The sequence below is a fragment of the Equus przewalskii genome, chromosome 12, assembly GCF_037783145.1.
Source record: "Equus przewalskii isolate Varuska chromosome 12, EquPr2, whole genome shotgun sequence".
Classification (NCBI taxonomy): domain Eukaryota; kingdom Metazoa; phylum Chordata; class Mammalia; order Perissodactyla; family Equidae; genus Equus; species Equus przewalskii.
This window is the reverse complement of record NC_091842.1, coordinates 14,375,601-14,387,742: the sequence shown is the minus strand read 5'-3', so window position 1 is coordinate 14,387,742 and position 12,142 is coordinate 14,375,601. Positions and strand designations below refer to the sequence as shown.

At 42.9% G+C, this 12,142-nt stretch overlaps 1 long non-coding RNA gene across 1 annotated transcript; it reads left to right on the top strand.

The window, feature by feature from the left end:
- Nucleotides 1-597: 597 nt before the first annotated feature.
- Nucleotides 598-10,521, top strand: LOC139074949 (uncharacterized). Its single transcript, XR_011524979.1, has 3 exons — nt 598-779; nt 1,872-2,099; nt 10,193-10,521. It is a non-coding gene; the product is annotated as an uncharacterized lncRNA (long non-coding RNA).
- Nucleotides 10,522-12,142: the final 1,621 nt, after the last annotated feature.

Genomic DNA, 12,142 nt, shown 5'->3' with positions numbered 1-12,142 from the left:
TTACCCTTTAAGGAGTCACTCTCCCTTTTCCCCTTCCCCCAGGCCCTAGCAATAACTAATTTGTTTCTGTCTCTGTGTGTTGTGGACTGCATTTTTGTGTCCTCCCAAATTTATATGTTGAAACCTTAATCCCCAAGGGGATGGTATTAGGAGGTGAGGCCTTTGGGATGTAATTAAGTTTAGATGAGTTCATGAGGGTGGCGCTCCCACGATGGGATTAGTGGATTTATAAGAAAAGAAAGAGATTAGAACTCTCTTCTCTCTTGGCCATGTGAGGACACAGCAAGAAGACAGCTATCTACCAGGTAGGAAATGGGTTCTCACCAGACATTAAGTCTGCTGACACCTTGATCTAGGACTTCCCGGCCTTCAGAGCTGTGAGAAACAAATATTTGTTGTTTAAGCCACCCAGAGTCTAGTATTCCATTATAGCAGCTTGAGTTGACTAGGACACTACGGATTTGCCTATTCTGGATATTTCATATAAATGTGTGGCCTTTTGTGTTGTATAAGTGTTATTTTTTTCTTGTGGGAACATTGGCCCTGAGTTAACATTTGTGCCAATCTTCCTCTGTTTCATGTGGGATGCTACCACAGTATGGCTTGACGAGTGGTGCTGGGTCTGCTCCTGGGATCTGAACCTACGAACCCCAGGCCACCGAAGCACAGCATGCCAACTCAACCACTACGCCATCAGGCTGGCCCCTGCACAAGTGTTTTTGATGGAAGGAAATGTAAAGGTTGGAGAGCCAGAGTCCATGGCCGAGGAAGAACAAAGAGTGAGTGAATGGGTTGGGAGGATGTGACGTGGTCACAGACAGCTTGCAGAGCCCATCTGCGGGTAGGAAGAGGAGACCTGGTGGGCAAATCCCAAGGCAACTTTGTTTACTTTACTGGTCTACCTCCATTCGTGATTTCCAAAATGAGATACAAATGTCTAGAGTGAACATCTTGTACTGCAGATGTGATTCTTATAAATAATACAAAATAAAAGTGGGCGTAGTCTCTGAGTCCACTGAGATGGCTTCCTTCAGTGATATGGGCAGGTACTTGCCGGGTGGGTCTCCATACAGGCTCTGTGCTCAAGGTCAGAAGCTTGTGAGGCCTCCTTGATACCATCTTCTCCCATAGGCACCTCTTTTCTCTTTCTCTGGCCTGCATAAGGAAAGCTTTCCATCGGACAGCGTGCATTTGCATCCCCCACCCGCAGCTACTCAAACCCACGATTGAATTGCCAGGCAATCTGAAGCCCTGCTGATTCCTCACCATTCAGGCAAAGCACATGGGAGCCCTTTCAGGAGCCAGGCATGCAACAATCAAGCCACTCCAGGCACAGGTCTCTAATAGTACAGTAATCAGTGGTAATCACCCATACAGTTTACATACAGGAGGGCCTAATAGGATTCATGCCTCTGCGCTGAATACATTTCATTGATAGGACTGAACGCAGGCATACATTACCTGTTTAATTAAAAATGAAATTCTCCAGCCAACAATTTGCTCCCTCTCCTGGGTGCATGTTACATACATTACTGATGTTGTCTTTAAATCTACTGATTACATATTCCTCAAGTAACTTGTCATTGTGTGCCACTGCCTACAGGTTGTGAAGGCACATCTTTGCTCTCGGTTTCTCTTTGCTGAGAAATCAGGGTACATATTTGTACCCTGTGTGTTACTTGTGTACAAATATGTGACACAAGTTCAGATATATAGATTGGCGAAGGCCCCTTGTAAGTACAGCGTATGAACGCAGGCTGCCAAAGGGCAGTGGCTGCAAGGTCAAGCCAGGGGAACAATCGCTGGCAGCTCACTATTTATAGGAGCCCCTTAACAACTCTTGCTTCTTTATCTGCTTCTCCTCTCCTTAGTCTCTCTCCCGGATGCAGCCAGCTGCCAATGTGCCGAAGTTCGGAGTGGTTCTCTCATTGAAGGACAACAGATCTCTCAAATAACGGATGATTTACTGACAGTCTTGCTGAGTCTCGTGCATGGAAAGATGGACTGGGGTCGAAAGGACTAAACTGGAAGCAGCATCAGGTGGAGAAGGTGGCATCACCAGACATCACCAGCTGTCACTAAGCCTTGAAGACATCCAGGTGTGCTCCTCCAAGTTGTCAGTGCTTTCGGAGTCTGGTCTTGAGTCCTTTCTTTTCACAAATGCTGTCATTCATTTACTTAGGTTATGATGATGACGATGAGCAATGTAACTTCTACCTGGGGGTAGGGGCAGAGAACTAAAAGGAACAGTCAAGTAATTTAATGTATTTTCCACCATTTTTTACAAAAAGATTGAAGGTGATTTAAAAAAATGATTAAAAGACAAGATAAATTTAATGCAGGATGGAATGCAGGGTACAGTAAGATGAGGCACGTAAAATGGAGGCAGGAATGGTCAGCAATTAGGAATAGGGACTTTTAGTTCACACAGGCCAAAACTTCAGTCTAAGCCTCACTGGTTTACAAGCAGTTCTTAACTTCTCCTAGCTTCTGTTTGCTTATCTACAAACTGGGAGTAACAAATATGTGGCAAGATGACATTTTGAAATATAACTGAGTCCTATCCCCTGGCCTCCCCCCCGCAACACGTACAAACTTACATGTTCCTGGGCTCCTGGCCCTTCCCAATTGAGTGGGTGTGCAGAAAAGAGTTAACACTGCGGGCCCAACTGCTGAACCTTGGAAGGCCTGCTTTAAGGTTGGCCCTCGGCCATGATCTGGAAACTTGGATTTGGGAAGGTTCCCACCACTCAAACTGAAAAAGTGCCTCACTGTGCCTGACCTGTTCATACAAACAATGTGGTTTATGCTGAAGGCCTGCTTTCTGTCTGGGACTCTTGGATTTTGGTAAGTGACCAACCCCAAATAAAAACTTTGGGCCCTGAATCTCTAATGAGCTTCACTGGTAGATGACACTTCACATGAGTCGCCACAAATCCTCAGGGGTATTGAGTGCGTCCTGTGTGACTCCACTGGGAGAGGACTCTTGGAAGCTTGCTCCTAATTTTGTTGTACTTTGTCCCACATGCCTTTTGCTTTGTATGTATCCTTTCCTTCTAACAAACCATAGCTGTGAGGATGACTATTCGCTGAGTCCTGTCAGCACTCTTAGCAAATTACTGAACCTGAGAGTGCTTTTGGGGATCCTTCCTCCTACACAGTCAGCTGGAATATTCTTCACCTATTTGCTCTGAGGAAAGATGGCACAGCAAATATCAACAATCAATTACTGGTTCTCAGTCTCAAAAACCCAGGCTGAGAGGACCAGATGCAGTGCATGACGAGCATTCAGGGTCCCCTCCAAATTAAGACTCAAAAGTATTCCCATGAAGAGGGAAGGGAAGGATGGAAAGGAAGAGTAGACACGGAGAGCAGAGTCCCTGAGATTGAGCTCCACATTTTGTCTTCCCTCAAGTTGGCCCCTTTGTGGCAGGCAATGAGAACACTTGTACAGTCCAGGGGGATCTGGAAACAAAGGGACCTGGGCCACCCTTGGTAGAACCTGAGGAGGTGCCAAGACCAGGGTAGACTTGGGAGAGCAGGGCTTAGGTAGACTGCCTGACACAGCCTTGTGTGTGGATCACATAGAAATGAAGACTCCTTAACGGGGTACCCGTTAAGACAGGTGGAATCACCTGGGAACAGAGGCCCCAGCCCAAGCTGAGGCTATCTGCTGATGCTTTGGTGCCAAGGAAACCCCTCACAATGTAGACACAGTCCTGAGGAAGCAGAGAAGACACAATGAGAAGGAACGTTGTGTCTTGTGTGCAGCTCAGTTTGTGGCCTGCAACTTATGGTTGCTAAAACACTAACCCAGTGGGTTATTTTAAATACTACACAAGCCTAACTTTCTTAACACAAAACCTGATGGACAGAAAAGACTCAACAAATGTTTGTCATTATTTTTAATATTAAAGAAAGGGTTCTATAAACTTGAGCAAATGATAGCTGTTAGAACAATAACGGCACAGCATGGGGCTGGACACAGGTACCAGAGTGGGCTCTCAGTGATCCAGTCAGCCTACGGGAAGAGGGAACCTGATCAGCTTCATCATTCACTGGGTTCATACAAGTTGCACTGCAACTTCAAAGCTATTCCTGATACTAATAAATGAAGGCATGTCTCCAAAGTGTTCTCTGGAAGACAACACTGCTCAAAAAATATAACTTCTTATGAATGTATTTTATAATGTCATTAGGAAATTCTTTGTTGTGTCCATTGTAAGGCTCTCTTAGGCCCACCAATCTTATAGACAGCAAAATTCATTAACATGGGTTTGGGGAGGAGGGGTGTGGGTGGATGACAGAAAAACAAGCTGGCAATTACCACTCAGATGATAAACTCTGTAATAAAACTATGCTGAGGGCTATGGGAGCACAAAATGCAGTATGTTGCTTAGGCTGGGAGAGCGCGAGAGTTAGGGACAGCTTCTTGGAGAGGGTAACTAAGTTGTGAAGGATAAATGGGGATTACCAAGGTAGATGACTTACAGGAATGGGAGGATGGGAAATAGAACTGTTGTTGCAGAGTTGACCATTCATTTATTAGACAAACATCAGCTGTGTGCTGGGCACATGCTAGTTTCTATGAATCTAGAGGTGAAGAAGATGAATTCAATCACAGATATGCCCAAATACAGGGAGAGAGTTTGTTCTGCTCAGAGATGGTGGGTCAGCGAGCAATGTGGGGAGGGTGAGAGGGCAGAGAGATTGTGGCAGACAAGAGCCAGAATACAGCAGGCCTTGTGTGCTGGACTAAGGAGTTTGCTGAAGCAGGGCCACTGGAAGAGTGTGAACACATGTGCATTTTAGAAAACTCTCTTTGGCATCTGTGTATAGAATGACTTTATGGGGGAGATGACTGAAGGTGGTGAAGAGTTTGAGAGTCTGATCAACGGATGTGCTCATCATTGAGAAGGGGTCAGATTCTAGAGCGGTTATAAGGTAGATTTAACACTGATTGTTGCTAGATTGGATGGGTGTGAAGGAACAGAAAGTCTCTAGGTTCATTTTCTAAATTATGGTTTGGATGGTCAACTGCATGGGTGTGGTTGCTATTGATCAAGATGGGAACATAGGATCTGGTATCGGGGGAAAGATGATGAGTTCCGCATTTACTACATTGAGTTCCAGGAACCTCTGGGATATGGTGAGGTCTGCATACGGTCTGGAGCTTAGGAGACTGGTCCATGTTGAAAGATGCAGATATGAAAGAATTCAGAATATATCTGGAGGATCAACATTACCAAAAGGTTAAGAGTTACCAGGTCTCCGAACTCACCCTGCCCAAGAGTGATCTTTGCTTTACCGCTTACTTTCTTCATGGCCTTGGGCAAGACATTAACCTCTCTGTGCCTCAGTTTTATTATCTATAAAATGAGATATTGATGGTAAATATCCACTTCTCAGGGTGAGGATTATGTGTTAATGCACGGAAATCTCCTAGAACAGTCCCTCACATATCATCAAACTTAAGGAAAGAAAGAGAAGAGAAAGAGATAAAATATGGAACCCTGGGAGTATCTTGATCCTTAACATGTGGATGAAGGAAGGGGAAACCTAAATCAGGAGCAAGTGGCCATCAGAGTGATGATGAAAACCTGGGAGAGGTTATCACAAAAGCTAAGGGACGAGAGAGTAATAAGAAGATAAAGGAAGAAAAAACATCATCAAATGTCACAGAGGTTCAGCAAGTTAAGACTGAATAGCACATGCTCATTTATTCACTTGACAAATATTTCTTAACATCAATGATGTTGGCACTGACCAAAACACAAAAATTCCAGCCCTCACGGAGCTCACATTCTCAGTGGGGCATGCAGATGTAGTCAGAATAGATAAGAGAACTGCATGCGATGTTAGAAGTCGGTAAGTGTAATGGAGATGAATCCATCAGGAAAGGGAGACGAGAGTGCCCAGAAATGAAGGAGGGGACTATTTGATATTGCAATGTGTTGGTATTATAAACTTAGGGATCAGAGAACGTCTCACTGAAAAAATGGCATTTGAGCAGACTGTTAGTGACCTTACATTGTAGCTGTTTATGGAGTAAATGAGAGATAAAGAAATGAAAACGGAAATAAAGTGTTATTTCAAAAACTGGACTATAGAGGAAGAAGGAGCAATATTGGACCATAGCTCGAGAGAGACTTAAGGTCAAAGGAGAATTTGTATTTCAGAATGAAAAAAAACTTTAGCTATTTATTATTTTCCCCATTTTAGAGATGAACCAATTAATAGGGAAATGAAATAACTTGCTCAAAAGTCCACTGAGCTAGGAAGTGATAGAGCCAGAATTCAAAGCCAGGTAGGTAAGATCTTAATGTTGTTAGATTCAAGTGTGGACCTCTGTTACATACAACCCCACCTGTTAATGTCTAAAAATGTATTGCTTTCAGCCTCAGCTGAGGTATGAATGTCATTCCCCATCTTTCTCAATGTCTGGTCAGCTACCTCTCTCATTCCTCACAGCAGTTATTCAACATCTGTACCTCTTTCTTCAAAACCATTTGCGAGGCTGTTGGAGCATGTGAATACAGGGTTAAGGGATCTGCAGATATTGTCGAGAGAGGGTTTAGAGTAATGACCCTTTGAGTTTGGGCAGTACAGGGACAGAAGTACTGCCTAAGTGTACAGAGACAGTAGAGATATTTTGCACTTGAATTGATGAAGCCTTCTTAGAGGGGACCATAAAGAACAGGTAGGATACTGCTGGAAGGTGATTAGGTAGCTCTTGGCACTGGATGGAAAGTTTTGAGCAATGGTGCAAAATTATTAAACCCTAAATTAGTACTTAAATTGTGTGTAAACCCATTTGCGTTGCTCAAATTCTATGTAAATTTCTCTCAGGCTATCTTCCATTTATTATTTTGCTACACCTCCATCTCTGGTGTCTTTAATCTCTTTTTTATCTCTTATTTGAGACTGTGCTTTGTCTCCTACACCTCGTCTAGCCCATAGCTTTAAATGTGAGGGTACTTCTATTTCTGCCCTCCAGCTTCAATCAGAATCACTAAGAAGTGTCCCCGGACCTCCACTGGAATAGATGGTACAGGCTCATCCCTCCATTTATTTCCTGCATCGCATATGCAGATATAGCCTCTTTTCATTTGGAGTTGCTCTAAATCCATCTTCCTTTATCTCAATAGGGAAGTACTGAGCAAACCTCATTAGCCTAACCTAAAAGGGCAGGTGGCCAACTCTGGTGGTCTAGTGGTTAAGATTTGGCACTCTTACTGCCGTGTCCGGCATTCGTTTCCCTGTCAGGGAACCACACCACTTGTCTGTTGGTTGTCATACTGTGGCTGCTGCGTGTTGACATGATGCTGAAAGCTATGCCACCTGTATTTCAAATACCAGCAGGGTCACCCACGGTGGACAGGTTTCAGTGGAGCTTCCAGACTAAAACAGACTAGCAAGAAGGACCTAGCCACCCACTTCCGAAAAAAATGGCCTGAAATCTGTATGACGAGCAGCGGAGCATTGTCTGATATAGCATCAGAAGATGAGAGGATGGTGCACAAAATCGGGCAGGGTTCTGCTCTGCTGTACACAGGGTCTCTAGGAGTTGGAATTGACTTGATGGCACTAACAAAAACAAAAAGAGGGAGGACATGTACGGAATTTGTGTTTTTCTAACTTTGTTATTTGTTTTAAATTATTCTTAAGTGATCAGTTTTAAAGAATATATTTTGATCCTTAATCACAAAAGATGAAGAAACCAGGGCACTGATATTACCTTTTAACTTATTTCTTGTTTTGCTTTTATTTTTATTTTTTATTTTTTTAATTTTATTTTTTCCTTTTTCTCCCCAAAGCCCCCCAGAACATAGTTGTATATTTCTTGTTGTGGGTTCTTCCAGCCGTGGCACATGGGACGCTGCCCCAGCGTGGTCCGACGAGCAGCGCCATGTCCACGCCCAGGACCCGAACCAACGAAACACCGGGACGCCCGCAGCGGAGCGCGCGAACTCAACCACACCGCCACGGGGCCAGCCCCTTTGCTTTTATTTTCGGTTAATTATATAATTTCTAAGTTGTCATTGTTTATAAGATTTTCGGTTGTTTTATATTTAGTTCTGCGGTAAATTGGATTCAATGCTTAGCTCCAGTATTTTTGCCCACATTTCATCATTATGTGTTCATTTCTTGGCTGAAGTTTATTCTTTGGTAGCTTGCTCAAGAAAGGCTCTTGGGGAATACATTACTTAAGCTCTTCTAGGACCAAAGGTGTTTGTGTTTTATACTTGAGTGACAGTTTGGCTGGATATGAAATTCTTAAATTACACTCTGTTGATATTGCTCAAGTGTTTTCCAGTGATGAATGTTAGTGTAGAGTGATAGGAGGCCAGCTGATTTTTTTCTCTTAAGGGAGAAATTTGGTATTTTTTGCTTGTCTTTGCTTTTACTTTCTTTCTTTATCTTTGAAGCCTAGTAACCTTATTGTCTTAGTAATATTGATTCTATATCAAGTTTTTCCAGGGACACAGTGAGTACTTTCAATATATAAATTCAAATCTTTTGTTTCTCAAGGTTTTTCTTGGGTCCTTCTTTTGAAAATATTTTATGTTCTTTTGTCCAGTTCTCTTCTCTTGGGCACCAATTATATTTACACTGAGAAGCAATGTAGCCACTTAGTAGCTATGTGGTCTTAGGCAAGTAGCCTCTCAGTGTCTCAGTTTCCTCATCTAAAAAGTGGAGTAATAAGCCTCAAAAGATTGTTTTGAAGATTAAATAAGTTAATACGTGTAAAGAGTCTTGGACTGTGCCTGGCAGGTATTATGCCCTGAGTGTTAGCTCTTATTCTTTTTATCTGCTCTGCCTGACTTCCATAGCAATCTTTTCTTCCTGCATCCAATGGGCAATACTTCAGGCCTCAGTCCAAAGATGGGGGTTAGTTAACAGGTGTCCATTCTTGGTGGCCCCTGGACTGGACCCTAATTGATAGATTCATTCCATTTTTTTTGGGGGGGGGTGCCCAATACTTATTGCCAGAAAATTCTTTTTATATGGCCCCTAAATATCCATCTTATAGTTGCCAAACATTCTTCCCAGTTCAATCAATCAAAATAATTTATTGTCTACTATAGGCCTACACTTATGTTAGACACTAAAGGGAATAAATGCTATGAAATGTAATCCTCATTCTCAAGAAATCCTAAATCTTGTGGGGTGATATAAAGAAATTATATATTATTGCGTTTGGTCTTGTTGTCATTGACTATAATTAAATCAAGAACTTAATTGAGAGAAAAGTGAGGGCAGCTTCCTGGAAGTAGTGAATTTGAATTGGAACATGCAGTGTGGGTAACATTTCAATGAGTGAAAAGAAAGAGCAAGAACATTCCGGGTAAGTCATGGTGAGGACAATGAAAAGACCTTTCACATTAATTCAGACTACGCGTATAGTAAGGAAACTAGCAGGAAATTGGGTTGGGTCTAGGTGGACCCGGAAGCTTCAGAAACCACACAAACCAGGGAGGCAGTGGATGCCTGGTCTTTATTTGCAGATCCAGGGTGAGGTAAACATTTTGGGAGGATGCACATGAGAGAAATGAATGATGGAGAGTGCTAGATGTCAAATTAATCAAGTAGGAGTGGTTCCTCAAGCTGCTTCAGATAATGAAAAATGGTGAGTGAGATGAATCCTAATTATAGCAAGAAAAAGTGAGCTAAGGGCTGAGTGGTGAGGCCACGATAGAAGTGGGAAAAGAAAAAGTTCCGTAGCTGGAAGGAACCAGAAGTTAAACACAAGGAGTCACTTGAGGAGAGTGCTTCCGAACTAGAGATGGATGTTGTTTTCCTTTCGTAACTTAGGGTCAATTTTGTAAGAGAGACACACTCTTACTGAGAAGAGTGTCAGGGCTAGAAACTACACAGCAACGGCCAGTAGGGACTCACATTCTCTCTGTGGGAATCCTAAGGAAGCCACAGGTCTTCCCACTACTTGGTAATTGTCTGAGCTACTTTGCAACCGGAGAATTGGTTTGCCTGTTGGAATGGCAGAGGTGAATTAACTGTGTTTATTAATGACCCATTCTCCTTGCTTTTGTGCCTGAGTGCTCCTGGGAGTTTTACTCTGAGAGATTTAAGGGTATTTTCTCTAGCTCAGCTCTCATGGTAAGATCCATTGAAGAGCCAGGAATGAGACAGGGGAGAGTTCAAGATTTTGAGTAGTATTCTTGTCTTGCAGCTCTTTGTTCAACAGACACTGACGGAAAATTCCTGTGGACAGATGGAACGAAAGGAAATCAAGTATAGACATAAACAGCACTTGTCATTTGAAGTCTGCATTTGTAAGGATTGTTGTTGAGGTGAGGAGCCTGAGCTGATGACTTCAAGTAATTGAGGTAATATTTCAAGTGATATACACACATTCCTACTTGATAGATCTTCCTCTCTAACTAGCCATCATCCTATTTTACAATGTTATCATATTTTTAATTATATTGTACATACTTGTTTACAGCTATTTGCTATATATCCAGGGTGACATTACAGTAAATTAGTTTTTACCCATTGCCTCTGACTCTTCTTTGCTTCACACTGAACCATAAATATTGCACCTGAGCAAGCTTGTTCAGGTTATTTATCATGCTGGTGTGTGACCACAATAGCAATGCCCTGAGGCAGAATGTCCTGAGAGCAGACTCAAAAGAACTCTTGGAGGGGGAATGTCTACATCCGCACAGCAGGATTCTCACATTAATACACGCTCAGGGAGTAGTGTTGACTACTTGCTTGACTGAGTGTCTGAAAAGGAGTTTATGAAACCAGCATGCTACCTCTCCATTGACTGCTGTGGAGGTTAGGATATGTAGAGTGAAGGGCAGTTGATAAACTAAGAAGAACCAAAGTAGAAAGCACCTAGGATGGTGGCTGGTGTATAGGAGGTTTGAGGAAATGGTCATCTCCCTCCTGCCTGCTGCACTGGCAAGGGAAATGGACCAGAAACAGACAATGCCAGGTGATTGAAATGCCTCACCTTGGCTACGTCTAGGTGCAGCTAGAGTCTATATTTAACACTCACCTGGGCAGGAATCCTATCGTGTTCCTCTTATTTCTCCAACTGTGGCTTCACTGTGTTAGGAACAGGGCTCCTTCCCGTTCCATTGTGGCCAAGGCCCCTTACAGTATCAGTTAACAATTATAAGAGCTGTTTGGATTTATTGAGTATGTTTTATGGGTCAGATGATGTGTGAAGTGCTTTATATAAAACGTATCATGTAATCCTCACACAGGCCTATGAGGCCAAGACTTGGAAGTGTTGAGACTTTTGCTGAAGGCCTTCCAGTAGGCTCACCTGTGGAACCTGGATTGGAACTCATATTGCTATGACTCTAAATCCCCTACCTCTAACTGCCTATCTCTCCTCCTGTTCTGGCTTTGTTTTCATATACTAGAGTATTGGCCTAGGAGCCTAGGTCCCCAGAGATTGTGTCTCCTATCCCTCAATAATAGTATTTCATTTCTATGTCACCAATACCTGTGACTCCACCTTCAGCACTTCCACTTGCTTTGTTTCCTGGGCCTCCAAATGCCACTCTGTGACTGGCATTGAGGAGAGGGACACAAGAAAAGGGATGTCTTGGGCTTCGGTGGTACCAACCACCCATGTACCACTGAGAGATGATAGCTACCTTATGACAGCCAACTACACTGGGATGATGCAACTAGAAAAATCATGAAAAAGAGAAACAGAGATTATAGCAATAATGAAACCAGATGTATTAAGATCATCATTGGAGAAGTGTAGGTATTAGTTTCCATCTTGAAAGAAAGAGACAGAATTAAGAATTAAAGCTATGTCTAGTGAAGGATGCTAAAAGCCATGTAGTTATTGCTGTTAAATAAGATCAGTAACTGGGAAGTCAGGGGATATGTCAGAAGCAAATAAGGGGCAGTCTACCTACTGCTGGTGAATATTGAGGCTCTGCCTTGGGCTGCATTTATAGGATGAAGAGTCTTTCCACTCATGAGCTTGACCGTTTTAGGGACCTTTCTAGCAACGGAAAATAATGTTTATAAGCTTATGTATCCAGAGGTCTGGATTATTGCTTTTTCTTGTCCCAGAGTTTAAGAACAAGGGTCATGTTCCATGGCCCTACACAGAGCTTAAAACCACCCTGCGTACTTAGTAGAT